The sequence below is a fragment of the Sorex fumeus genome, unplaced genomic scaffold (genome assembly GCF_029834395.1).
Source record: "Sorex fumeus unplaced genomic scaffold, SorFum_2.1 ptg000098l, whole genome shotgun sequence".
In the NCBI taxonomy this organism is placed as follows: domain Eukaryota; kingdom Metazoa; phylum Chordata; class Mammalia; order Eulipotyphla; family Soricidae; genus Sorex; species Sorex fumeus.
In genome coordinates this window covers 18159491-18186791 of record NW_026606155.1, presented here as the reverse complement: position 1 = coordinate 18186791, position 27301 = coordinate 18159491, and the positions used below count along the sequence as shown (strand labels likewise).

Here is a 27301-nt window from a genome sequence, read left to right as displayed (position 1 = left end):
TTTGGGTTTGAACTTGTTTGAAGTTTTGGGGGAGGCAAGTCAATGGATAATTCTTAGAGACGCCTGGAGGGAGTTCGTTGAACTGATTTCCCATTTTGAATCAACCTGAATAAAAAGGGAAAAGAAGCTTAAGAGGGAAACTCAAGTTTACAGTACAGAACTCAGGTCAGAAACTCTCGGCATCCCTAAAATTACTGAAGAGAATTGGGTGAAATGGCCAGAGACTCAAAATATGTAAGAGGTGTCCTTATAGATGCATCTATCCTTAGAGAAAACTGTAGCCACAAGACTGAGATATACATGAGGTGTCCCAACAAATAGGTATTTCATCTTGGGGTAAGCCCAGTAGGGATAACCCTGGAAAGGTTGGGGCTCTGAGACCAGGATGTTTGAGAATTAGTGAAATCCTACCCCAGATCTGTTTCTTAAAGTGTTCATCAATGGATCTGAAAAGTATGAGACTGAGTAAAGTTAGTCTGAAGGAGAGGAAAGGAGACAATATGATCTCTCTCATATGCAGGATATTAAAAAAAAACTAGGAAAATAGCAAATGCCTAAAGGTAACAGAAACTTTGAACTGGTCTTCACCAGGAAGCTTGGCTGGGAAGGATGGGACTTGGGGGCATCTGAGAAAAGGTGGAGGGAAGTGAGCACTCTGATGCTGGGATGTTTAATGTAAGAAAACTCACCAAAAAATAGTTTTGTAAACCATCACTGTCCTGTCCTCCCGTTGTTCATTGATTTGCTCAAGCAGGCCCAGTAACGTCTCCATCATGAGACTTCTTGTTACTGTGTTTGGCATATTGAATACATCATGGGTAGCTTACCAGGCTTTGCTGTGTGGGCAAGATACTATTGGTAGCTTGCCGGGCTCTCCGAGAGGGGAGGAGGAATCAAACCCGGCTCAGCCAGGCTGGCTGCATGCAAGGCAAATGCCCTACCGCTGTGTTATCACTCTAGCCCTTTGGTATCCTTAGGTACGTTCTTATTTCCTTATCTTATTTCCTTATCTTCCCGGGTTTTCCTTAGGTACGTTCATCTTATTTCCTTATCTTCCCGGGTTTGGTATCAAATGTTGGAACAGATATCAGATATGAGATATAATGGCAAATAATCAAAATAACATGAAGACAGAAAATATTGAAGCTGTTTAGTTCTATATAGGTGTAGAAAGGCAAGAGAAAATTTTTTGAGATACTCAACCTCTAGGAGAGAGGAAAGCAGAGTTTACAGATTAGCTCATGTAAAACAGAGAAACGTTAAGAGAAGGGAAAAACGCAAGTTTCTTCTGGCATGGCCTTCCTTCAGTTGGCTTGGCCATTGCTGGGCAGAAGTAAGTTTGCTGACTTTTCAGGGTCACTTGAAGCTGCTATGTTATCTGTCAAGTGGGGGTTCACAGAGTGCTTTGCTCTAGATGGCTTCTTTGTAGAGTATTCTAAATATTTAACAACCAGTATGACAATGACACTGACTACTCAGCTGTAAACAACCAATGCAGCAGAACCCTTGTGTATGTCAGCTCTGACTTCCTCATCAATCCCCTCCCTAGGAAATAGGTCATGGAAGTTTTCTTTGTGACTATGCTTACAAGCATAGTCAACCTTCAACCTTCCCTACCCCACATATTATAGTCTGAATTTTTGTTTTTGTTTTTGTTACGGTTATGGCTGGAGCGATAGCACAGCGGGTAGGGCGTTTGCCATGCACGCGGCCAACCGGGTTCAATTCCTCTCGGAGAGCCTGGCAAGCTACCGAGAGTATCCCGCTCACATGGAAGAGCCTGGCAAGCTCCGTGTGGCGTATTCAATATGCCAAAAACAGTAATAACAAGTCTCATAATGGAGACATTACTGGTACCTACTCGAGCAAATTGATGAACAGCAGGAGGACCAGTGCTACGGTGCTACAGTTTTTGTTACATCCAGCAAACTTACTCTTGACTCTTTTATCAGGGATCATTTCAGGTGAGGTTTGGGACTATTTCAGATACTGAGAATCAAAGCTGGGTAGGTCAAGTACAGGTCCTACCCACTGAACTATTACTTGGGCCCTTGCCAAGCATACTGATTCATTTAGTAAGTATTCACTGTGTACTGGATGCTGGGGATAGAGCTGTGAGTAAACAGAAGCAAGTTACCTTCATTTTGCATCTTGCCTTTGTGAATGCTCCAGGTATATCCCCTCAATTCTTTTTTGACATTAAAATGACTTATTAAAAATGTCTTAGTACTGGCCATATATACAATGATTAGCACAGCGGGTAGGGCGTTCGCCTTACAAGCGGCCAACATGGCCGACCCGAGTTTGATTCCTCCGCCCTTCTCGGAGATCCCGGCAAGCTACCGAGAGTATTGGATATGCCAGACACAGTAACAACAAAGTCTCCAATGGAGACGTTACTGGGCCCGCTCGAGCAAATCGACGATCAACGGGAGGGCCTTGAGGCCTCGAGCAACAAAAAGTGCATGAAGCCCGGTTCTACACTGTGTGTACAGCAGGCATTCATCAGGTAGTTGCAAAATGTGCATTCTATTTTATTGACTGTACAAATTTCACACTTTACAGGGATTTATCTTACTATTGATGGTGCACAAATAATTCAATTTTCAGCATATTTTGCTTTCTTAGTGGATCATAAAATAATTATTGCACCTAATTATTTATAAAGTATATTGTTGAACTGTGAAGCTCTTGAACTATTGGAGATGGGAATAAAGAAGAATAAACTACATTTCAGATGGAAGGAGATGGATCTCCAGCTTAACTCCTGCCCATCTCAACTTCTGACTTCTACCATTCCCCCTGTACTTCTTACCTAGACACCCACCCCACCATGGATTATCCACCTATTTGTACACCACTGTTGTCTGTGAATTGCTCCTGGAGTTTGCTCTATGGTTCGACACAGATAGAATTCCCGAAATAGCCTTTTCTTCTCCCTCAGATGTCCTTGATAGGAGGAAGGTATATGCCTGGCCTCATGTATAAATGTAGTCCTGAGCCAGCTATTCCTTTGGAGTCTTGAGAGATCCCTTGCCTCCAGGCCCGTTTTTGAGCAATTTTTTCTTCTAAGAAAATTTGCTTTGGACAGTTTTGCCCAGGCGCCTCCTACATATCTCCTCTGATGATTTGTTATGGAATGTGTGCTCATTGAGTTCCTGCTACCTCCTCTGCCAGCAGTTTGGGTTAGGAAGTTTTGAGTGTAAATAATGGAAAAGAGAGGATAAAGGTAAATGGCGGGGAGGGAATGAGTTTGCTTGGTGGACTAAGTGTTTGAGCAAGATTTGAATTATTTTCAAATACATAGACCAGAAACTGATTTCCTTCCCCCACTGACACTGACTTTCTACCCTTGTGTCCAAAAATGATTGCAAACACCTCTCTTGTTAGTTTCCTCATTCATATCGATGTGAAAGAGAAACTTGGCTTTTCTGAGGATTCAACCAAAAATTAAAACTTCTTTCAGTTTTATTAGCCTGATTTTGATTAAGGACTATCTTAATCAGTTGCCTATTATAACAAAAACACCCCACACAGAATGGGTATGCAATAGTAAATTATTATAATTCTGAAGGTGGAAAATCTAGTATCAAGGAACCAGAATATTTGGGTTTTGGTGAGGACTTTTTCTCCAGGTTGTATGTTCAGATGGTGGAAAAGAAAGTCAACTCTGGCCTCTTTGTAGGTAGGACATTAATCCTATTCTTGAGGACTACACCTTTATGATTGTATCACCTGCTGAAAATCATACCTCCATATCCTCCATATGCGATCCCACTGGGGATTAGATTTAAAAATAAGAATTGGGGGAAGACACACTCAGTTCATAGTGACTGCTTTTCCTCTTTTTTTTTTTTGTGGGCCAGGCAGTTTGGGCCACACTTAACAGTGCTCAGAGTTTGCTCATGATAGTTCTGTGCTCAGGGATCACTCCTGTAAAGCTTGGGAGGACCATATGGGATGCTGGGGATTAAACCTGGTTGGCAACATGCAAGGCAAGTGCCCTGCTCTTTGTACTATCGCTGCAGCCCCTGTGCATTTCCCCAATCTGTGTGGTCAGGCCAGAGGCCACTCAGGGCTCACCTTTTGTTGATGTCCATCTCTGCCAAATTGATTGACTGGGAAACTTCAGGATGATGTTAAGAATGACAAAATGGGACTAGACACTGAAAAATATGTCACCTACAGCAAACAACTGGACTTTTGCCTTGAAATTCTGTCTTTGTCTTCAGGATTCAACATAATTTCTTGCATAGAACTCTTGTACCAGCCTCCAGTTTTCATCTTTCAAGGCCTTCATATCTCTACTTCCAGCCTCTCTTTCTTGCTTAGGACTTAGTGCTGTGGTGCTTTCTGGCCCTAGGGAAGGTCACTATAATAGCTTAAATATTTCTAATGCAAAAAAGGTTCTTCTGTAATGTTGATCATGATAGAATGACTGGTTAGTACTGGTAAGTACACCCGAAGTGGGTGAAGAAATTCAAGTTTGTAATGCCTTGGAGATACTAATTTTTTCTTGGCTTGATAGTTGTGATATTTATCTTAATTTACATACCTTTGATGGTTTTTAGTTTCTATTCCTGTAGAAATTTTTTACAATCATTCAACTTAAAGAAACTTGAGCAATGATGTAATTCATCCCATAACTTGTTTGAAAACAGACCTAAGTTTGTGACTGAAGCAAGGGTTCAAGCAATTGCCAGAGACCGGGGCCCTGATTCTCAGTCTCCTGCTTTGGTTGTCTCTGTGGTCAAAGAGGTGATGTGGAGTGTCCGCCATGTGGCCGTAAATACCATGGGGATGTGTTCTGAGTTCCAAGAACTTTTAGTATATGCCCTGGCATTATGGCTGGAGTTGTTGCTAAGATTTGCATTTTGGGATTTATAGCCATTTGCTATTTTTTTTGGTTAAAATTAATGAAGTTGCTCGAGCGGGCCCAGTAACGTCTCCATTGGAGACTTTGTTGTTACTGTGTTTGGCATATCGAATACTCTCGGTAGCTTGCCGGGCTCTCCGAGAGGGGCGGAGGAATCGAACTAAAGGGCTGGAGCGATAGCACAGCGGGTAGGGCGTTCGCCTTACAAGCGGCCAACATGGCCGACCCGAGTTCGATTCCTCCGCCCCTCTCGGAGAGCCCGGCAAGCTACCGAGAGTATTCGATATGCCAGACACAGTAACAACAAAAAGTCTCCAATGGAGACGTTACTGGGCCCGCTCGAGCAAATCGACGATCAACGGGAGGGCCTTTACCTCAAGCAATGAAGTTAAATATATTTTTTCTAGAAGATGAAAAGATACTTTTTAAAAATTATTTGTTCATTGTAAGTTGTAGCTAAATTACTTCTAGACACATTTCCAGTTTTCAAACTGAAAATTTTTTTCTGTAATGTTTAGATATCTTACATGGAATTTATAAGGTTCTTTGATGGCTTCAAGCCTTTAGGCATAAAATACTTGAAGGCATAGAATAGCTTCCTTTGACGGAAGGTATTCATTCAATAAGTTTTTATTTGGTCCTTCAACCTAGCATTAATCTGGATGTACTTGTTCTCAGTTTGCTAAAATGGTGCCTAGAAACTTATATTTTCTTTCTTTGAGCCTCTTAGTGTGCTATATCATATAATCATTGCTATCAGTCATGGCAAGATACATATATAAAAAGACTTTACTTATGAACTCAGTGTTCACAGCTCTGTGAAGTATTATTATTACACATATTTTGTAGATGGGCTTACAGAGGCTCAGGGAAGCTTGATCACTTACTGGCTTATATCTGGTAAGTGGTGGTGCTGGGATTTGAACCTGGCTTTCTGGCTCTAGAGTCCCTGTTCTAAACTGCACTGACAATGAACCATTGTTTGAAATATTTTACTTCAACGAGAGGGCAATTTTCCACTCGCTTTTAAAGAAAAGACCAACATTGCTATTTCCAGCTTCTTCTGGGGAGATTGCTAAAATAATAAACAGTTGTTTCACAGTTCTGGTATAGAGGTCTGGGAGCTTTTTTTGTCTTTTTTAAAAATAATGTTCCTTTTACAAGGACTATTTTAATAGACTTAAAAAAATATATCTCTGGGTGCCGAGTCCAGCTTATTGCCTCATGAAATCACTCTTATCAGACTATTTAAAAGATGTTTGCTTTCCATTTTGTTCCTTGTCTTAACTCTTTAAGGCAGGTGACAGACATGGAGCTATGGACCACTGGACTGAGGACAGAGGCTTTGTCACACAGGGCACTTCTCTTTCCCAATCTGCCTTTTTGGTTTCCATTTTGTTTTGAAAAATAATAATAAAATGTTTCAACAAAATGACTGCAATAAGTCTGTTCAAATTTAAATACCACAAGTCTCGATGAGAATGAATCTTGGCACCTGAGAATGAATCTTGAAAATAAAATCTTTTTGCTGGGGCTCGGAAGTTGGTTCAAAGGGCTGGAGCATATGCTTTGTATGAAGGAGCTTCATATTAAATCTCTGGCATCACTGCCAGAAGAGGCTTCTGAGAACGGGGCTGCATGCACCCCCCAAAAAACAAGCAAACAAACAAAAAGTTTCTTTTGTAGAAGGTAAAGAAAACTTGATTACACTGGATTAATAAATAGTTGGTTATTTTTCTTAACAAGCATAGCCTTGTGGTGGGAGTAGGATTTTCCAGTGGTCAGTAGCCAGATGTTCAGGGCTTCTAATGTGCATGCCACTCTTCTGTTTTCGTTGCTTTTCCTGCTATGTCACTGACATCCTTTCTGAAGCTGAAATCACGCTTCTAGTGGAAAGAAGGAAAGAGGAAAAGAGAGAAAGAGCTAACATTAGGAAACTAGCCTTTCTCCCAAATCCTCTCTGCATTTGCGTTTTGGAACTGGGCCACTTGTAAAACTGTGAGGGAAAGCCACTGTGTTTAGCTGAGGATATTGTAGCCATGAACAAAACAAGTTTTGCTGTTTTGTTGGTGAGAAAAGAGCGGAGACTAGACTGCAGGGATAATCAGCAGTTTTGGCATATGGCATAGTCTACTTCTTTGTTTCATCTAAAACAAAAAATGGATGCAAAAGCAAGCCAACATTTTTCATTCATTGGTTGTTTTCTTCCTTTTTAATTTGGAATTAGAGTTCTTCTTTAACCCCTATTATTATTGTGACATAATTAACAATATTATTTATGATTATATAGTACATGTGCATTAACACACAAAGATATAAATAATTGAACTAAGAAGTTGTAGACTTCACTTGTTAAGGGTGAGGGCAGGGTAAGTCTTGATCCTGTAGGTAGGTAGGGCTGCCTGGAAAGCAGACAGGGGCTGGATCCTAATGCCTGATGGAACTGAGTCTAGATATTGTTTTCAATTCAGTATATTACTCAGGAGATGTAATTTCCTTTGTGGATCATAGTCTATCTACCCTACTTTATTTATCTTACTGTATATATGGGCTGGGGGGCTGGAGCAATAGCACAGCGGGTAGGGCGTTTGCCTTGCACGCAGCCAACATGGCCAACCCGAGTTCGATTCCTCCGCCCCTCTCAGAGAGCCCGGCAAGCTACTGAGAGTATCTCGCCCGCACGGCAGAGCCTGGCAAGCTACCCGTGACGTATTCAATGTGCCAAACACAGTAACAACAAAGTCTCCAATGGAGATGTTACTGGGCCCGCTCGAGCAAATCGATGAACTGTATATATGTATTGATACAAAAGTAAATAAGATGATGGACTAAAACCATTTAAAGTCTTTGAAGAAAAAGCTATTTTAAAAGTCAATGTATGATTAAAAATTATTCATATATATATATATATATATATATATATATGCTGGGGGAACCACTCATTTGGAATTTGTCACAACTCAAACTAAGATTCAGAATGATTCCTTGCTCTATTTTAATTTAATTTTTATTTATTTATTTATTGCTTTTTTGAGGGTAAAACCCAGCGATGCTCAGGGATTACTCCTGGCTTTGCACGCAGGACTTACTCCTGGTGGTGCTTGGGGGACCATATGGGATGCCTGGGATCGAACCTGGGTTGGCCGAGTGCAAGGTAAACACCCTACCCGCTGTACTATCGCTCTGGCTCCCATCTCTATTTTAATTATTTTTTGCTTTTTGGAGTCACACCCGGCGATGCACAGGGGTTACTCCTGGTTCTGCACTCAGGAATTACCCCTGGCGGTGCTCAGGGGACCATATGGGATGCTGGGAATCGAACCCAGGTTGGCTGCGTGCAAGGTGAATGCCCTACCCACTGTGCGATCACTCCAGCCCCTCTATTTTAATTTTGATTAAAAACTTCTTTGTTTTTCTTTTTTGGTTTCACGTGGTGGCACTCAGGGATACTCCTGTGTCGATGCTTGGGGGTTACTCCTGTTGGTACTCCTCCAACCATATGGTGGAGGGGATTGAACCCAGGGCTCCTGCATGCAAAGCATGAGTTCCCCTTCTTTGAGCCATCTCTCTAGCTCTCTTTTATCCTTTAAAGAGAACAAACCATTGACAGCACCTGTAGAAACACTTCTAAAAGGTAAAAGGTAAAGGCCCTCCCGTTGATCGTCGATTTGCTCGAGCGGGCCCAGTAACGTCTCCATTGGAGACTTTGTTGTTACTGTGTCTGGCATATCGAATACTCTCGGTAGCTTGCCGGGCTCTCAGAGAGGGGCAGAGGAATCGAACTCGGGTCGGCCATGTTGGCCGCTTGTAAGGCGAACGCCCTACCCGCTGTGCTAAAATTGAAAGGAATAATAAAGATTTTCCTTAGCTCTTCAGAAGTTTAACCTGACATTAGACTTTCTTAGGTCTAGCTATATTTTTCTTAAAACTGAAAAAATTCTGTTGATTTAAAAGTGTTTTATAATTTATACTTTTTGATGAATTCAATCTCTTCATATATTTTAGTGGATACTGGCCTTAATATTGTCTCGGCAGGAAAATCCAACCTGATGCTGTCTCAGGATTCACTTCTGAGAAAACCGAAAGAATCATCACCTTACTGAGGGCAATAACTTTTCCTTCTCACTAGGCACAGTTTGCTTTGGTACATGAAGTCACTTCTCAATTATTCCCAAGTTTGCCCTATTACTCATCTTAGCTGCCTATGTCGAGAGATGACACACATAGTCCACCCATCATTAAGCAAGGTATATAGATAAGTTTTCAGTATACCACAGCCGTAATTGTTAGAAGACAGATTGATCATAGAGTGATTTAGGACTTAGATCTGGAGTCTGAAACTCTGGAATAAAAATCTTGGTGCTAACATTCACCAGCTGGGCAAGTCACTTCTTTCTGCCCTTTAATTTCTCACCTCTGTCTTGGCAAAAATGCTTAGGATTAGGTGAGATGACAAAAGTGAGGTGTTCAATTAGCCATGTTAATTTTTTTTAATAACTGCTAGCTACCATTTCTTTTGTTTCTGTTTTCCAGTGTTTTACCCATATCTCCTGTAATAGCTTTGAATTGTGCATATACTCCTATATATTGTAGATTTGGGAATGTTTGGGAGTCAAGAAATTGAATGCTAAAGTCCTTCACTGCAGAGGGTGTTGCCTAACATTACACTAAGGTCATTTAGGGAAAGCTTTATTTGCCCTCCATGGAAGAAACAGAGAGAAAAGAGTCTTAGCTGTTAGCATTCCAACACCAGGTGGCTCAGTTGTCTTGAGAAACTGATATATATTTTGCAAAAGGTTTGCGACAGAGCCTGTTACTTGCTCCTGGCCTATCCGTTCCTTCCAGATGTTTTGTGCTCCATCTCCTGATTATAAAGGGTATTGATTTACTTATAGGAAGTTGAGTTCCCTTTTGATTCCTAACACAGCTTCGAGCAAAGAGACTGTGGGTCTTTGCACATGCTGCAGAGGGTGAAAACTTTCTAATACCACCCTGGGAAAGAGCTATTGATTTGCTATTGATTCCCCACATTTCCCTTCCATATTAAGTAGTTAGCTAGGTGAGCATCACTCCCAATATGATCGGTGTTTAACACTGGAATCATACTTTGTGTTTTTAAAAAGCTTCAAAAATCGATTACTCATTAACCTGATTGAAAGAGAAGTTATGCCTCCTCTGCTATATTCTGAACAGGACATAGATCACTGCAGGTGCTCGATAAATATGAAGTATTTAATCCCACCATTTCTCTCACCCAAATAGGTCACTAGCATTTTTTAGGGAGAAGAAAAGGATGAGAGTATCTACCTTTCTAGACTAAGGTTGCTTTCAGTAAATTTACACAAAATTTTCAAATATATAAATATTTTCAAATTTCTTTTGGAAATTTTAAGTGACATGGCATGATAAGATCGTATGGGCATCAGGTGAACATATACCCCATTAAGTTCGCTACTGAATTTAGTCAAATTCTATCCTTTGCCAGACAATTATATTCTGTCTCAATTTACCTTTCACTATGTCTTATGTTCCAAAAATCTATTCATGTTTTATTTAGTTCATAAGCTTATTTTCTCTGCATTTCATGTATGAATGAAGTTGTATGGTGAATTATCTCACCAAGGGTAGCCTTTTGTGCCAACCATGTAGGATTGTTGCAGATAACAGGACTTGATTTTTTCCAATAGCCCAATAGTACTTCATTGTTTGTATAAGCCACATCTTTTTTTAAATTTATCAGTTTATGAGTGCTTAAATTGTTTCCAGTTTTTGTAAATAATAAAGCAATTAATATTTGGGTTTATATATATCTTTCACTTTTCTTTTTGGGTCACACCCAGTGATGCACCGGAGTTACTCCTGGCTCTACACTCAGGAATTACTCCTGGCAGTGCTGAGGGGACCATATGGGATGCTGGGAATTGAACCCAGGTTAGCCGCGTGCAAGGCAAACACTCTACCCACTGTACTATTGCGCTAGCATTCATTCACTATTGCTTCAGGTTCATATATACCTTACTTTGGTTTTTCAACTAACCCCAACATGGAGTAACTTAATTATATAGAATTTCTTTAGTTATTTGAGGCTCTTCATGCTATTTTTCCATACTGGCTGCTTCCATTTACATCTCCAGTAGCCATGTGGAAGGGTCTGGAACTTCATCTCCTAATGAGGATTTCTTATAGGTAATATAAAATATGCCCATGGTTCTCTGGTTCACAAAGGAATGAGCTTTATTTTACTCTTAGCACCCTGGTTCGGTAATATGAAACAAGGGAAAGATGAGCAATTGGGTTCCTTGAAATTACGTGGCATGTTTTATGCAGCATCGCTCTTGCAAGGAAACAGCTGATATTGTAGTGCTCTTCTTTTAAGAGCATTCTCATGCTACACACACACACACACACACACACACAGTATCATATCTAGACTTCCAGATGGAATAATATTTTGAACTTTGAAATATTGTCCCACATCAGGAACCTTGATATTTATTTTAGTCCTTTGAAGTTTCTGTAATGGGATCACTGAGTTGGGAACATCTACTTCCTTACCCTCTCAGAAAATTTAACTGCAGAATAAAGATGTGCTGGTGCAGGAGTCTGAGAGGGCACCCCTCAATCATGCTTTTTTTGGCCTCAAATCATCATTTCTCAGAAGTAGGTTAAGAGGGTGACAAGCTAGTGATAAGACCCAGGCTGAAGGGGCAAGATACATCTGGATAAAATGCTTGCTTAAAGCTTAACTTATCCAGGGAAATGCAGGAACTGTGCAGTTCCAAGCTTCCTCTGTGGTGCAGTCTAAGCAGGAGACTGGAGTAAGTGCTGCTTGGTTACAGAAAGAGCACAGACAAACAGCTGGCCGTGAAGGTTCTACTGTGGGAGCAGCACACAGATCCAAAGCAATCGGCTCTTACTTTATTCCAAAACAGCGACACATGTTGGTTAATACAGTTTGGACAAAGCATGAATTCAGAAAATGATATGTTACAGTAAAATATTACAATTTATTTTGAGTAGTTTTTTTCTTTGCCTGCCAACTGGGTCTACCCACCCATTTGAAAAAAGTCAGAGAAGAAGCTATAAATTCTTTGCCATAGGAACCCAAGAATATTCTAGAATTTTGTCATGACATCACACTAGTGTTTTTCATGGAAGTTTTTTTTTTCTGAGCACTGTCTAATGATCAAGTCACACAATATTCACATGGTCTTTAATTGTTCTGTACTTTCCCTTTTTTCCTTCTTCCCTTCCCCTTCCCTTCACTCCTTTCCTCTTCCCCTTCCCTCTTTCCTCTTACCCCTTCCCTTTCCCTCTTCTTCCTCCTTCCCCCTTTCCCCTTGGCCCTTCTTCCTTCTCTTCCCTCTTTCCCCTTCCTCCTTTTGCCTTTCCTGTTATGAATGATTAGGCTAGTCACAGGTGCTGGGTATATGGAGATCCTCAAAATAGGTTTTCTCTCTCTAAACATCACAGTAGAACACCTTTGGATCCTCACTTGCCATTAGCTTAATATTTGTGTCTTCCCTGCCCTTCCCCCAATTCATAGATAAAACTTCTAACCTCCTCGATGAGGGCATTTGGAAGTGGGGACTTTTGGGAACTGATTAGAGTACAAAGATAAAGTCCACATGAATGGGATTTGTGTCCTTCAAGGAAGAAAGGACACCCTTTTCTCTTTCTCCCTCTCCTTCCCTTTGTCTTCTCTCTCTCTCCCTCTCGCTCTCTCTCCTGTGTTCCCCCGCAAAAAAAATCACTGGGACTAGGAGATAGTATAGAGGTTAGACCCAGTTCAATTTCCAGCATCATGTGTCTTTCACCAGGTCACTTGGGTGGCAAAAAAAAGGTAGGCAGCAAAGGAAAAGAAATAAAGAAGCCATATCTACATTTGCACCCTGGGTTGCTGGTCCTTGTCAAACATCAGCACCTTGCCAGATCTGCCAGCACCTTAATTTTGGACTTGCCAACCCCTAGAACTGTGAGAAATAGGTGTTGTGTTATATAAGCCACCCAGCCTATGGAATTCTATTATAGCAGCCTGACTGGGCTCCATTCCACTGCCATTCTTTAAAAAAAAATCTTCATTTTCTATACATTTGCTCTATGGGACAACCACATAATTCAGGATAAGTTTGGGGAATTATTTGGCCCAGGAGCTCTTATATGTAGAGTATTTTCTCCAGCGCAGGTCGGACAAACATTTATTCCAGGTTCTCTTAAGGGATGAAACTGGCCCTGGTCCTTGCCTCCTGTGCAGGACTGGATCTTCAGTAGCAATCGTGGTGTCATTGGAGCCGTGGGAGCGCCACACCTTACTCAGACCACTTTTTCTGCCTGGAATGTTTTTACCTTTCTCTTTTTTTTCTTAGATGCTTTCCACTCACAATACTTTAGTGTAACACCCCAGTTCCTTTGTGAAAGCAAGCTATGGCATATATTATTCCTACCATATGTTTGCTGGGCTGGAGCGATAGCACAGCAGGTAGGGCGTTTACCTTGCATGCCGCTGACCCGGGTTCGATTCCTCTGCCCCTCTCAGAGAGCCTGGCAACTACAAAGAGTATTTTGCCAGCAGGACAAAGCCTGGCAAGCTACCTGTAATGTATTTGATATTACAAAAACAGTAACAAGTCTCACAAATTGTTTTGAGATGTTACTGGTGCCTGCTTGAGCAAATCCATGAACAACAGGAGGACAGTGCTACAATGCTACCATACATTTGCCAATCATTGTATCCAGTATTAGGACACTTCACGTGCTGTTGTTTTCCATGACTTAATTATAAAAGAGGGCAATTAAGATAAACCTCATAAATATATAAGAAGAACTGAATTCATTTCTGTGAGGGTGATGATTATGAACTGTTAAACTATTAAAATATACAAAGTAAAGTAGAAATGTACAAAATATTCAATTCTTTTTAACGAGTAGGTCATCTCCCCACTGATGATCAGGAATTACCAAAGACAGAAACTGTTTAGTAGTTGGTCTTCCCCAGAGTCTAGTACTGCGTCTCAAAAGAACATATGCTCAAAATGTGTTGGTTGGTTGGCTAGCTGTTTTCTATATTTAAAGTTCTGCCATCTGCTGAACTATTATCAGACGCATCCCATGGTACTTTCCTGCTTTTTAAGATAGACAGGGAGCCTGGTGAAGTGTGGGTGAATTCCTTCTAAAAGGTTAGGTGTTGATTGACTGATAGGCTCTTGGCAAGGAAAGCATTTCTCTCTTACATGATTATAGATGCACAATTGTACCTTTTAGGAGTGAGTTTTTGAGAGGTACAGAGCAGTTTAAAGACATTTCACAGTGGGAAGGCTTTTATTACTATGGAAGACAGGTTGTAACTTGAAGGCTCTATCAGAGTATCTTGTTACTTGGGCCAGCTGAGAAGGGAGCATAGATTAGTTTATGGAACTCATTGCCTATGTGAAGTCCAAGTACCCTGAATGGCATTCCTCATGCACTTTATTCTTATTACTAGAAGTTTGTTACGTGGGAAACAGAAGAATTTATTCTAAACTTCCTAAACTCTTTCCCTTTAAAGAAAAAGAGAGAAACGCTGTCCTTGTTGAGTTTACGTGCAGCAAAACTACTTACTCTTAGTAGGGTTTACTTTTTTAGGGTTTAATTTTATCTAAAGTGTAAGAGACATAGGGTGCTGGATAGTTCCTATATTCTTTCTTGATCAACTCTCCTGTAGGGATTTATCTAGAATTGAAGGCTTTCATTTTAGGTTTTTATAATTTAACAAGAATGAACTTGACAGATACGTCAGTCATTCCTCCTCTGTCTCCTCAAGATACCCCCTCCCAACCATGGAAGTGTTCCTTGGCAAAAGAACATGAAGTATATGGCTCCCTATATAGCAAATACATAGCAAATGAATATTTTTTTAAAAAATTTATCTACTGAATCATCGTGAGAAAAGTCACAAAGCTTTCAAGCTTAAGTCTCAGTCATACAACGATCGAATACCCCTCCCTTCACTAGTAATTATTTTTCACCACCAATAACCCCAATATACCCGCCCCCACCCTGCCCGATGCCTGTGAGGCAGATGATTTCTACGTAACTCTCTCTCTACTTTGATTACATTTATTTTTTTGACAAAAGATGCACTATTATTGTTTGGAATTCCCCCCCAACAATCAGAACTGCTGAAAAGGCATTATGAAATAATTTGTTTTCCCTTGCTGGTTATGAAAACTATATGATGTCGCATGGCCGCAATAGTGGCTGCACGATTTTCGATTTCTAATATTTTACTAATAAAGTCTGGAGGGATTTCTGCCAAGAGCCAGATAATTACAAGATTGGTTTCTGTGCATCTGGTGCCATGACCGTGCCGGAGAGCCACTCATGGGGGGCAACTCGTGGCCTTGATCTGGTGTGAAGGACAAGTCGGTTTCGCTCTCCATTCCATGAGGCTGTAGTTGCCCCGTCACTCCCAGCTCATACCCGGCTTTCCAATAAGCTCTGAGGCGGTAGCCACCATGCTGCTGGGGGCGGGAGGGGGGGGGGCGGAAGAGACAAACACCCTTTCCCTCCGGGGCGGGGGCATGGCTCTGTAGTTTAACGCATTGTCCATTCACATTTCTGCCACAAGCTGCTAGGCTCTGAATTAAGTTCTTGTGCCTCTGGAGCCATGGCCATGCTGGAGACCCACTCGTGCGGGGTAACTTGTGGCCTCAGTCTGGCATGAGAAAATGAAGATTTAAAAGAGAGGTAACAGAATGAATGGAGTCCAGCCAGGCTGCTTTAATAAAATACCACAGCCTGGGTGGCTTACACAAATACAACACAATACAACACAACACCTATTTCTCACAGTTCTGGAGGTTGGCATATCCAAGAGGAGCTGGCAGATCTGGCAAGGTGTCAGTGTTTGGTGAGGACCTGTGGTCTAGTTTGCAGATGTCTTCTTATTTTTTGTTTTGGTCATTTCAGTGGTATTCAGGAGATCTCTAGGACCACACCCAGCAATGCTCAGGAGGCCATGTGCAGGGATTGAACCCAGATCATTATAACCTCTGCACTGTTTCCTAGAACCAGTGACTGTCTTCTTGACAGATAGACTCAATTTCTTTCTTGAAGGGCAAAAATTCCATTCATGTGGCTCTATCTTTGTACTCTAATTGGTTCCACAAAGTCCCCACTTTCAAATACCCTCCCCTTGAGGATTAGAACTTCCATACATGAGTTTGGGGAGGGAGAGACAAAAACAACAAACAACCAGCAGTGATGTTTAGAGAGACAAATAGGTATGAGGATCCTAAACAGTATACACCTACCTCCACTGACTAGCCTAATTGTGCTTAACTACCCTTTCTTACTCTATCTGCTGAAAAGGAAAGAAAGAACAGTTTAAGGTCATGTGGATATTGTGAGGCTTGATCGTTATTCATAGTCCTCCAAAGACCTCTCATTAAAAACACTATAGAGTGAAATGATGTCATGACCAAATTCCAGAGTATTCTTAGGTTCCTATGGCAAAGAATTTATAGCCTCTTCTTTGACTTTTTCCAAATAGGTGGGTAGATCCAGTTGGCAGGGAAAGGAAGAAAAATGACTCTGAATAAATTTCAATATTATACTGTAACATATCATTTGCTGAATTCATACTTTGACCAAACTGCTTTAACCAACATACAAGTGTCCCCATCTGTGTTTCTTTATTGCAAGAATCTGATCTATTTCTTGCCTATGTGGTCAAATCAGCCCTACCTCCTTGCACTTCCCTGTCATCCTATTTGCTGGTCAGCACCACCGTGATGTCATAAATGATTTGGTCCTGGGGCCAGTTGGTCCTGCAAAAAAGGGGCAGGAGTTCTATTTGCTTACAGTACCTGAAACGCCTGGGACTGCCCTGTCATTCCAACTGCCATTGCTATTGCTTCTTGTCAATACTCTTGGATATCTTGTGGGAGAGAACACAAAAGAAATTACATTTCAGATGGGGTCATGACTTTTCTTTTTCTCCTATAGGAAGGTTACTTGAGTGTGGTGCAGGGGTTTTCAAAGGAAATTCATTGGGGCCTCGCTCTGGACCATGACCCGGTGTAGCAGAAAAGCGTTTGGCACAATGCAGACCTGTCTTGGACTCTGTCCTTAGGGGCTAGTGGCTGCACATGCTGGAAGGTCTTCATTACAATGCTTAGTTGCCAGTGGCATGGATGGAGTGACATTATACAATGTGGTCCTAAGTTAATGGAGAGTGATTTTTTTTTGAAAACATAATAGAAGTTGTACATCTAAATGAGGGTTGTGCCCTTCAAAAGTTCCAGCCATGAAGGCAATGCATTTAATCCATTGATGCTTTCCTGAGCCAAGCATTGTTGTAACTACTGATTTGAAGTTGCCTTCAGGGTCTGTGTCACATTAAAACTACATGTATAAAATATTTATTGTGTTTTTCTCTGATTACAAAAGTTATGTAGCTTTGTTGCAGAAAGTTTGGGAAGAACAGGAAAACACAATTTAAAAAATTTTTTGTAGTCTTAGCCTTCAGACAAGACCCCTGTCAAAATGAATGTGCATCATTCTGGTAATTTTTTTAAATGCATCTGCAAACATGAATGTAAGCACTCACATGAGCATAGCATGTTTATTCACTGAACTGAGGCAATGATCCTTATACTGTTGTTTATGTTGAAAAAAATATATTGTGTCATATTGTCTGGAACATCTTTAGTGGTCTAAATATATTTCTTTTTTAAAAATTGAATCACTGTGAGATACAGTTACAAAACTTTTATGTTTGAGTTTCAATCATACAATGATCAAACACCGATCCCTCTACCAGTGCACACTTTCTACCACCAATGTCCCCAGTATGCTCCCCCTTTACAACCCTCCCCTGCCTCCGTGGCAGGCAATTTCCCCGATTCTCTCTCTACTTTTGGGCATTATGGTTTGCAATACAGGTACTGAGAGGTTATCGCATTTGGTCCTTTATCTACTTTCAGCACACATCTCCCGAACGATTCCTCCAACCATCATTGTCTTAGTGATCCCTTCTCTATTCCAGCTGCCTTCTTCCCCAGCTTATGAGACAGGCTCCAACTATAGGGCACTTTTGTCTACTGTCTTTGAGTATTAGTCACTGTTGGTGGGAATGCTGACTAGTCCAGCCTTTTTGGAAAACAATATGGGTATTCCTTCAAAAACTAGAAATTGAGCTTCCATATGAACCCACAATACTACTTCTGAGAATATATCCTGAGGGTGCAAAAAAGCATAGTAGAAATGACATCTGGACCTATATGTTCATTGCAGCACTGTTCACAATAACCAGAATCTGGAAACAACCCAATTTCCCGAGAACAGATGACTAGTTAAAGAAACTCTGACACATCTACACAATGGAATACTATGTAGCTGTTAGGAGAGATGAAGTCATGAAATTTTCTTACAAGTGGATGGACATGGAGAGTATCATGCTAAGTGAAATGAGTCAGAAAGAGAGGGATAGACATAGAAGGACTGCACTCATTTGTGGAATATAAATATATTTATATTTATATAGCACGCGACAGGGACAAATGGAGACGTTACTGGCGCCCGCTCGAGCAAATCGCCGACTAACGGGAAGTTAAGTGAAATATATTTAAGGGGGCGAAATTTGCTTTAGAAACAGGCCAGAGAGATGACTCAGCAGGTTGAGCACATGCTTTATTTATTTAATTTATTTTTATTTTTTGATTCCACCTGGTGATGCACAGGGGTTACTCCTGGCTCTGCACTCAGGAATTACTCGTGGCGGTGCTTAGGGGACCAGATGAGATGCTGGGAATCGAACCCGAGTTGGCTGCGAACAAGGCAAATGTCCTACTTGCTGTGCTATCACTCCAGGCCCCCCCCCGGCCCCGAGCACATGCTTTATAGGAGGGAGTCCCTGGGTTTGATCCCCAGCACTATATAGACCCACAGGTACCACCTGGATTTGTCCCTGAGCACAGAGTTGAGAATTCCCCTTGAGCGCCACCAACAAGTGTAGCCAAAAACAAACAAACAAACAAAAAAATAAAATAGAACTATAGGTAAGGTAAGGTAAAGGCCCTCCCGTTGATCGTCGATTTGCTCGAGCGGGCCCAGTAACGTCTCCATTGGAGACTTTGTTGTTACTGTGTCTGGCATATCGAATACTCTCGGTAGCTTGCCGGGCTCTCCGAGAGGGGCGGAGGAATCGAACTCGGGTCGGCCATGTTGGCCGCTTGTAAGGCGAACGCCCTACCTGCTGTGCTATCGCTCCTATGCATCTCATTTTTAAATTGGCTAATGTAATTTTGGGGAAATCAACACACAAAGGTATCTATAAGTGTGCTGAAATTGGTTTTCTAGAATGGGTCAATTTGACTCAATGTTATGTGAAAAACAGAGTTCCATGATTGTTTCAAGTCTGGCTATCATTGGCTTACTTGGTGTATGGATTTGAATTCCAGGAGAGGGCACTCTTTCTGACGTAAAATTTTGATTTTTCTTAGGAAGGTGTAACATGTGCAACAGAACCGGGCAGAGGATTCTCTCCCATATCTTGGAGGATTTGTGTTTTAAGTGGCATGATGGTAAATAGCAGACTCACTTAAAAATGTTTCATTTTAGTCATTTTGAAATTGCAGATATTCATGATTGGGTTTCAGGAATACAATGTTTCAATACTGAGCCATTCGCCAGTGTCCACTTCCCTCTGCCAATACCCCCACCCTCTATTTCATTTTCCTCCCATCCACCACTTGGCTTCTACAAATTGTTTTTAAAATATATATATGCCTGCTTTGGCAGCACATATACTAAAATTGGAACAATACAGAGAATACACACACACACACACACACACACACACACACACATACAAATACATAGAGTAGCACTGTAGCACTGTCCTCCCATCGTTCATGGATTTGCTTGAGCAGGCACCAGTAACGTCTCCATTGTGAGACCTGTTGTTATTGGTTTTGGCATATCGAATATGCCACGGGGAGCTTGCCAGGCTCTGTTGTGCGGGCAGGATACTCTTGGTAGCTTGCCGGGCTCTCTGAGAGGGACAGAGAAATCGAACCCAGGTTGGCTGTGTGCGAGACAAACGCCCTACCCACTGTGCTATCACTCTAGCCCATATATATGTATATATATACACAAGTATATACATATATATCCATTTTGCAATATGATCTATAGTACTGTGCTGATAGGGTTTCGTACATAACATTTTACCACCTTTCAGCATCACCTCCTCCTCTGTGTTGAAAGCTTCCCTCCCCCAATGTCTTTGCCCCCTCTCAGTCTTATCCCCCAGACCCTTCAAGTGTCATATTTCCTACTAAATAACAGTTCTCCTATTCTTTGTTTCCACTCCTTGAAGCATTCATAATCCCAACATTATGTTTCTTTATATCCTGCATATGAGAGAGATCATTCTGTGTTGCTCTATCCCTCTAACTTCACTCAGCCTGATACTCTCTAGGACCCTTTGTGTAGCTGCAAATTTCATGACTTGATTTTTTTCCTTATGAACAGCCTTACTTCTTTGAAAGCCACCTTTTTGTAGTACCTTCAGTCTCTTGGATCTCAGACTGTGCTGGACTTTTGGAGTTTTAGCTGGAATCAGCTCTACTTTATGCAAATGCATGGTTTTCCCTTGCTCTGGGCAGTCAAAAAGATGGGCTTCTAGGGCATTATGGTTTCAGTTAAATATATTGCCAAGTATCCATTCTGAAGCAATGATTATTTTCCAGTAAATTAATAAGCATTAGTATCTAGTGAGAATTCATTTGAATACATCTGTTAGGACCTTGGTGTTCATCTTGTCACCATCCACCACCAGGGTCTGTTCTACTGAAAATGGTCTCCTAGTTGGTCTACCTCTTGACACTGATTGTGGTCTGAGCAGGCCAGATAGGGGTTTTATTCATGTAAACACAGCCTCTTGATTGAAAACTAGAAACCAATACCTGTTCCCCAGCTTTGCCAAGCCTCCTTTTGCCTTTATAACCTGTAAAAATATAAAATCAGTAGTTGGCTCTGGATTTCTAGATAAAAAAGCTGATCTTTTCCTAATTTAGTTACCAGGGTTTCAAATGGTTCTTTAATTCTAAAACTTCTTTGCTTTCATGAACTGGGGAATCTAGGTCCAGTTATTATTAATTGAACCTTCTATACACAGTAGATAGAGTGAAAAGCCATGTCACAAGCAATCTCACTTTGGGGAGCCTCCCAAGTTGTGCTTAGGGAGGAAGAGGAGCATGGAGCCCCTCTGGGTGATTCTTGGTCAATCTGGCCTGTGATTCATTGTTAGGGCCATGGAGGCAAAATGCTGCTCAGAGCCCTGTGATGTCAGGGATTACCTGGCTACTTAGGGTCCTTCAAGATATCTAGTGCCAGGGACGAAACTAGTACCTGATGAATGCAAGATTTGCATATTAGCCCCTGTATTATCTCTCTGGACCCAAATAACTTCATTTTATTTTCATATCAGTCCAAAATTGTGTATTATGGAATTGAGGTTTAAAGGGGATTAGTAACTGGACCAAGGGTCATCCCATTGATTGATGAGGAGGTGGACTTTATGTTTCTGAAATATTATTTCAAGACCAGTGTGTATTAACCCATAGCTTTGCTTTACATCATACATCTTTCATCTGTCATTCATTCATTCATTCATTTATACACTTATTACTTATTTACAATGTTTCTTCCCATTAAAAATGTAAGTTCCCCAAAGGCAGAAACTTGGCTTGGCTACACTATATTTCCACCCCCTAGAACCATGCTTTGCATATAGTAGGTTCTCTTTAAAGTTTTGTATTGTGTGGTGGATAGGTGATACCTGTATTATAGTCCTGTTGTAGTCATTCTCTAGATTAGTGATGCTGATCAAGAGACCTGACTTCTCTGTGGCTGTTTTTCTTACCTAGAAACGAGGGAGAATAATAATGCCCACTCCATTGTCGTAAAGATTAAGGTTCATGTGAAGTGCTTAATGAGTGGTAACTATTCCTATCACCTGGAGTGAGCAAGATGAGTAGATGTTTATCACTAAACTTGAGCGTGCACTAAATGTGTTCGCTGGCCCAATTCTCATAGGGCTTATAGCCTGGTGAAGGTTGGGATGAATCGTGGGATAAGAACTGTGAGAAGGAAAGCACAGGATACTTGGGGGAGAGCAGATGGGAAAGAGACAGGCTGACTTCTGAAGGTCCTGAGTCTTAGCCTGAAATCCAAGAAAGCATCCAGGAAGAGGTGGGAAGAGTAGAAAGATGGCCTGGAAGGATGAGGAACATGTGCAGAGCCCTCTGAGTTGGGAGCAGTGTGCTTTGACTATCACTTAGAATACTCTCAGTTGCAAATAAAAAAAACAACAACATAAGTAACAATGAGTTGAATCCTAAGGAAATGATGACATCATTTTCTAGAACAAGAAGTCTAGATGTGAGCATTCCAGTTCGGTGAATTCCATGGCTCCAAATTCTTTCTCTCAATTTCCACCCCCTTCCCCATTCTACTATGCCAGCCCCTATGCCAGCCCCTATTTCTTGCAAGGCCTTCCCTCATTCATGCTCTCAAGAAGATGTTACATGGGGGATTCTCCTGAATTTATTTTAGAGAGAGAAGTTTCTGCCTAGAAGCTTGGAGTTCCCTTACTCCCAATCTAGTATTCCTGACCTGATGGCACTACCCACCCTTTTCCAAACCAATGATGAGCCCATGGAGTGGAATTACCATATTGGATTAAGCTGACCAAGATTCTTTTCTTTTTTTTCTTTTCTTTTCTTTTTATTTCTCGTTCTCTCTCTCTCTTTCTTTCTTTCTTTCTTTTTTTGTCCACTCTTCTAAAATTTGGAGGTAGCCTGATTATGAAACAAATTTGAACTCATTTGGGGACAAAGGTGAGGGGTCACTGTCACTGTCAATGTCCTCCCATTGTTCATTGATTTGCTCGAGCGGGCCCAGTATTGTCTTCATTGTGACCATTGTTACTGTGTTTGGCATATCGAATACATCATGGGTAGCTTGCCAGGCTTTGCTGTAGCTTGACGGGCTCTTGAGAGGGGCAGAGGAATCAAAATCGGGTTGGTCATGTTGGCCGCTTGCAAGGCAAACGCCCTACCCGCTCTGCTATTGCTCCAGCTCAAGGTGAGGGGTAGGGTGGAAATGTTGCTGGATGGGCACTAATCCCACACCCACCCCACACTGCCCTTTGTTCCCTTGTACTTACCTATCCTCTGGGGAGAGTATCTCTCTGGGAAAAGGAGCTGTGAGCCAGGGAGCATACGCTATAAACACTGCCCTCACCTGGGTGCTTATTCCAGTGTCAGGACCTGCCTTTTGCATCATGGCAGTTAACCAGGGTTTGTTTGAAAGAATGTCTTTTTAAAGCATTTGTGTACTTCTGATGAATTTCCCCTCCATTAACCACCCTGTTCTTCTGTAACTCAATGATGCAGGTATTGAGCACAACAGTGCTTGCAAATAGAGGACAGCTAGGATTGGAGGAGAAATATAATAGGATCTGGGGGTCTTTCTTTTGCATGAAGAATGGCTGCCCCTGTGATTTAGAAATCTTCTCCACTCAGATGCTTTTTGAATACTGCCTTGGACAGGGAGCTCAGCATCCCACAAACTGATCTCTCTACTGGAAGTTTAACCTTTTTCTTCTCACTAAGCTGCTTGAAAGAAAATCACCTTGATGTACTGTGACTCTCATTCTTCTGCTGGACTCCTGGAGTTCTTCTTGTACCTTCAGTCCTCCAGAACCCAAGCTTACCTGAAAGCTAGTTGGTTCAAGCTTCGTTTCTGTCACTTCCAATCAGTTGCAAATGCCTGCAGAGTATGTTGTAGAAGCTACACTACAGGCTTCTAATCTGCTGATTTTATCTGAACACACTTGGGCCACTTATAAGCCTGAGCTCCAGACTTTTCCTGAGTTCCTAAGTCTCTTTCAGATCTACATCCTTTTTTAGTTTTATTTTTTTTTCAGAATGGATGATTTATTGTGCACATGTTACATTCAGCCAGTCAAGAATAGAATTAGTCCAGGACCTATAGGGGGCTAAATTGGAGGGTCTGTCTCTCAAAGATGGTGGCGGCAATCAGATGTTCCAGATTCAGCGAGATGAATTCGAGAGAGCATGGTGTTAGTAGATTCTACGAAATGTCCCAGGTCTCTGCCTTTCTTTGCTTCTGCTCCTGCGGTCTCCAGGGTGCACAGGCTTGCAGTTTACTTGGACGTTTGCCTCATCTTTCTTGTTTTCTGCTTCAGCCTGCTCTTCTCTTCTTCTCTTAGCTCTCATAGTGCGGAGGCCTCTGAGAAGATGACTCTACGGCCGAGATCTACATCCTTGAACTGCAGCTTTTTCTGGTTTGACCACAGAGGTGTGAGACTTTCCACATTGCTCTGCCTGCCTCCTCCCCACTCTAGGTTGAAAGTCCATGTGCACCTTATTCTCATTTATACCCCATTCTCTTACCCGCTCTTGAATGAGGCAAGATGATGAGGGTCTTTCTGCGCCTTTTGCCCTGCTCTGCCTTTGTAACCATGAAGTGGTACTTCTTGCTTTCTCCCTTCTCCTGGCTCACCTGTAGATTCTGTGCTGGCCGGATGTTCAGATGTTCATCCCTCATCCTTGTCTGGCCCCCTTTAATGGCCAATGATGTCAGTTTCAGGGAGGGTTCACCAAGTCGGGGTCTGTCTATGTCATAGGCCACTAGAGATTGGGAACTCCTCTCGCTCTGTGCTCTGTCCTTTCAGGCAGCTGGCCTGTGGCACTTGGGTGGCAGAGCAACATCATGAAGCCAGGAAGGAACTTCCTGTCCCAGACTGGCTCTGTGCCTTGTTTATAGCGTTAAAGAACATCTCACTTTCACTTTTGCATTATTTTTTTCCATTTCTGAAATTTAAATATTTGATGTCATTTCAGTTATTTTTATGACAACTCTCATTCCCTTCTGGAAAGTGAGTGAAAGAGATGCAAAACCCACGGGGGGCATCTGTCTCCCACTTTTAATCAGTCCCTTTTCCTCTTACATGACACTAGCAGTAGTAAATCAGGGTGAGGTGTTTTCAGTCCCCTTCAAAGCCACCCTTCCCAATATTTCTAACTCCACCCAGGTTCTCCAGTGCTCCTGGTCCCCACCTCGTGGTCTTGCTAAAACTGCAGCAAGGGCCACAGTTACAAGAATACACCACCTTGGCTCTAAAGAAAGGCTTTTAGAACCCAGGTGGTCAGAACAATGAACTTACTTTCTAGTCAGAAATTGACTGTGGATAATCCATCTGATTGGGTAGCAGTTCCAGATACTTACCCTTAGATCCTAGGATTCATCTTAGGGGCCAGAAGCTGAGCCCACCAGCTTTGGTTTTGCCTCCTGCCGTGGTTAAGCTCTCTATGCCCATCTGGCCAACAGAGCAAAGATCATCTCTTCTCTCACTCTCACAGACGGAGTGACTTCCGTGACAGAACTCTGAGCTTGGAGCATGTACTGGGATGCAGAAAGATAATTTTGATGATTTGTTTCTCTCCTCTTGAGGCCTCTCTTCTTCCTTCCCACCACTGTCCACTTACTTTTTTTTAACTAGAAAAATAGAACTTTAATAAGGAACTTCAATTAAAGATAGGAGTAACTCTACAGACGATGGTAATCCCCACGAAGAAATCCAAGTCTCCTCTTGGAGCAAAATATTGCAAAGAAGGGATGGACAAGAGATCTGAGAACCCAGTAAGTATTCTACACCCTCCATGTAAGAGAGGAGGGAATTGTTCAACCACCTCCTCCATCCCACCCCACCCCCAACAACAACTACCAAATTAAGAGTTCTCCTTCCACTGAAACCTGCAGTTGGTACGTGTATAGAGGACAGTCTGTCCTTCATCAGCAGAGCACATCTGTCTGGTGTGGTAAGCCATGCCCTCATGACCACATTGAGAGCAGCACCTGTCAATCATGGTCGTCCTAGAACTCATGGCCTGCCTCCATAGACACAGGCATGGCTGTCCCCAGTGTGTTGAACACAACTGAAATCTTCACAACTTTTCCGTTGAGATCCAGCATGTTGACAGGAAAGCCACATAGAGTGCAGGTGAAGGTTTCCTGAGCTCCAGACAGAGAGCCACAATCTGGACAGAAATCCAGGTCCAACAAAGGCTGAATCCATTATGCTCCACGTGGTCAACCACATTGCCTGTGACATCATAATAATGCAACATAATGCAATAAGGGCCTTCAGGTGGGAGATGAGCTTCTTTCTACCACTGCCCACTTAGTTGGACTGCTTGATCCAGCTGGGTCTGGCTGTTCTGATTGTTGATCTGCCCCCTTCCCTGCAATCCCCAGGCAAAATAAACAGACACACACACACACACACACACACACACACACACACACACACACACACACACACAGAGTTAGTTGATTACCTTCCCTTGCAGTCCCCCATCCCCCAAGAATGACATATGTATCTCATGTTGGGATACTACATTTTTTGTGTGTGTATTTTCACAACATTGCACCCAACCTGCCCATCTGGTTTTGTTTCCATCCTACCCCCTGAAACCAAAAGAACAGGAGGGACATTTTGCTTTCTTTTATAAAAATCCCATTTGAGGTTCTGAGAGGTTAAATGATGTGCTCCAGTAAATGTCTGCAGTTGGTCTCCGACCCTGGAGGAGAAGCGTGGACTCGTGACTCTAACCCACAGAGTTTGCCATAGCTCCTCATTGGCACAATCTCACTCAAATGTTTTCCTGGCTTCTTCCTGCTGGGTCCTGTACTTCCTTCCTTTCCCTAGGTCTGTCCCGAGGGTCCCCGGGTTTGATGTGCCTGCCTTTTCAAATCCTGAACCGAAGGCAGGATGTTGGGGAGAGGAACTACCAGGTGTTTGCGTGGCAGAGGGGAGGGGAAGAAAAGAGTTGTGGGGTATGTGGGTGGGAGGAGGCTGGGGAACACATGTTCCATATTAATCTTTATTTCAATGAAGTTGTTTGAGTTCATGCTTTATTGCGGTGCTTTAAAATAATGTGTTTCTAACGGTGCCCCCGGGGGTAGCTCTTGCACTTTTGAGATCCTATTGCTGGAGTGGCTCACGAGACCAAGCACAATAATAGAAAATGAGGCACCCCCTGGTGTACCATCTGAATTTATAATAGCAATTTCTACGATGCCCTGAGGCCAGCTCTGTTTGTATTTGAGAACATGCGAGAGTGTGGCACAGAGGGGGGGCTGCTCCCTTCCTGGCCTGTTTGGATCCCTGCCCCTTTTTAACCCCGGGAAAGGTTTCTCCACAGCTTCCTGCATCTGCTCCTCCTCATTGACTGCCCAAGGAAGGAGCTCTCCTCTTTCACTTTGGTGGGTGTGGGGAGGGATGTTGTTGTTGGAGGGGCATGATGGCCTCCTCCTATCGGTCAGCCACTTCTGTCCTTCACCTTCTGC

General features: G+C 42.2%; 1 pseudogene; it reads right to left on the bottom strand.

Annotated features, from left to right (window-relative positions):
- LOC130041264 (Y-box-binding protein 1-like) overlaps window positions 1-24165 on the bottom strand; it is a 179064-nt pseudogene extending 154899 nt beyond the window's left edge.
- Window positions 24166-27301: the final 3136 nt, after the last annotated feature.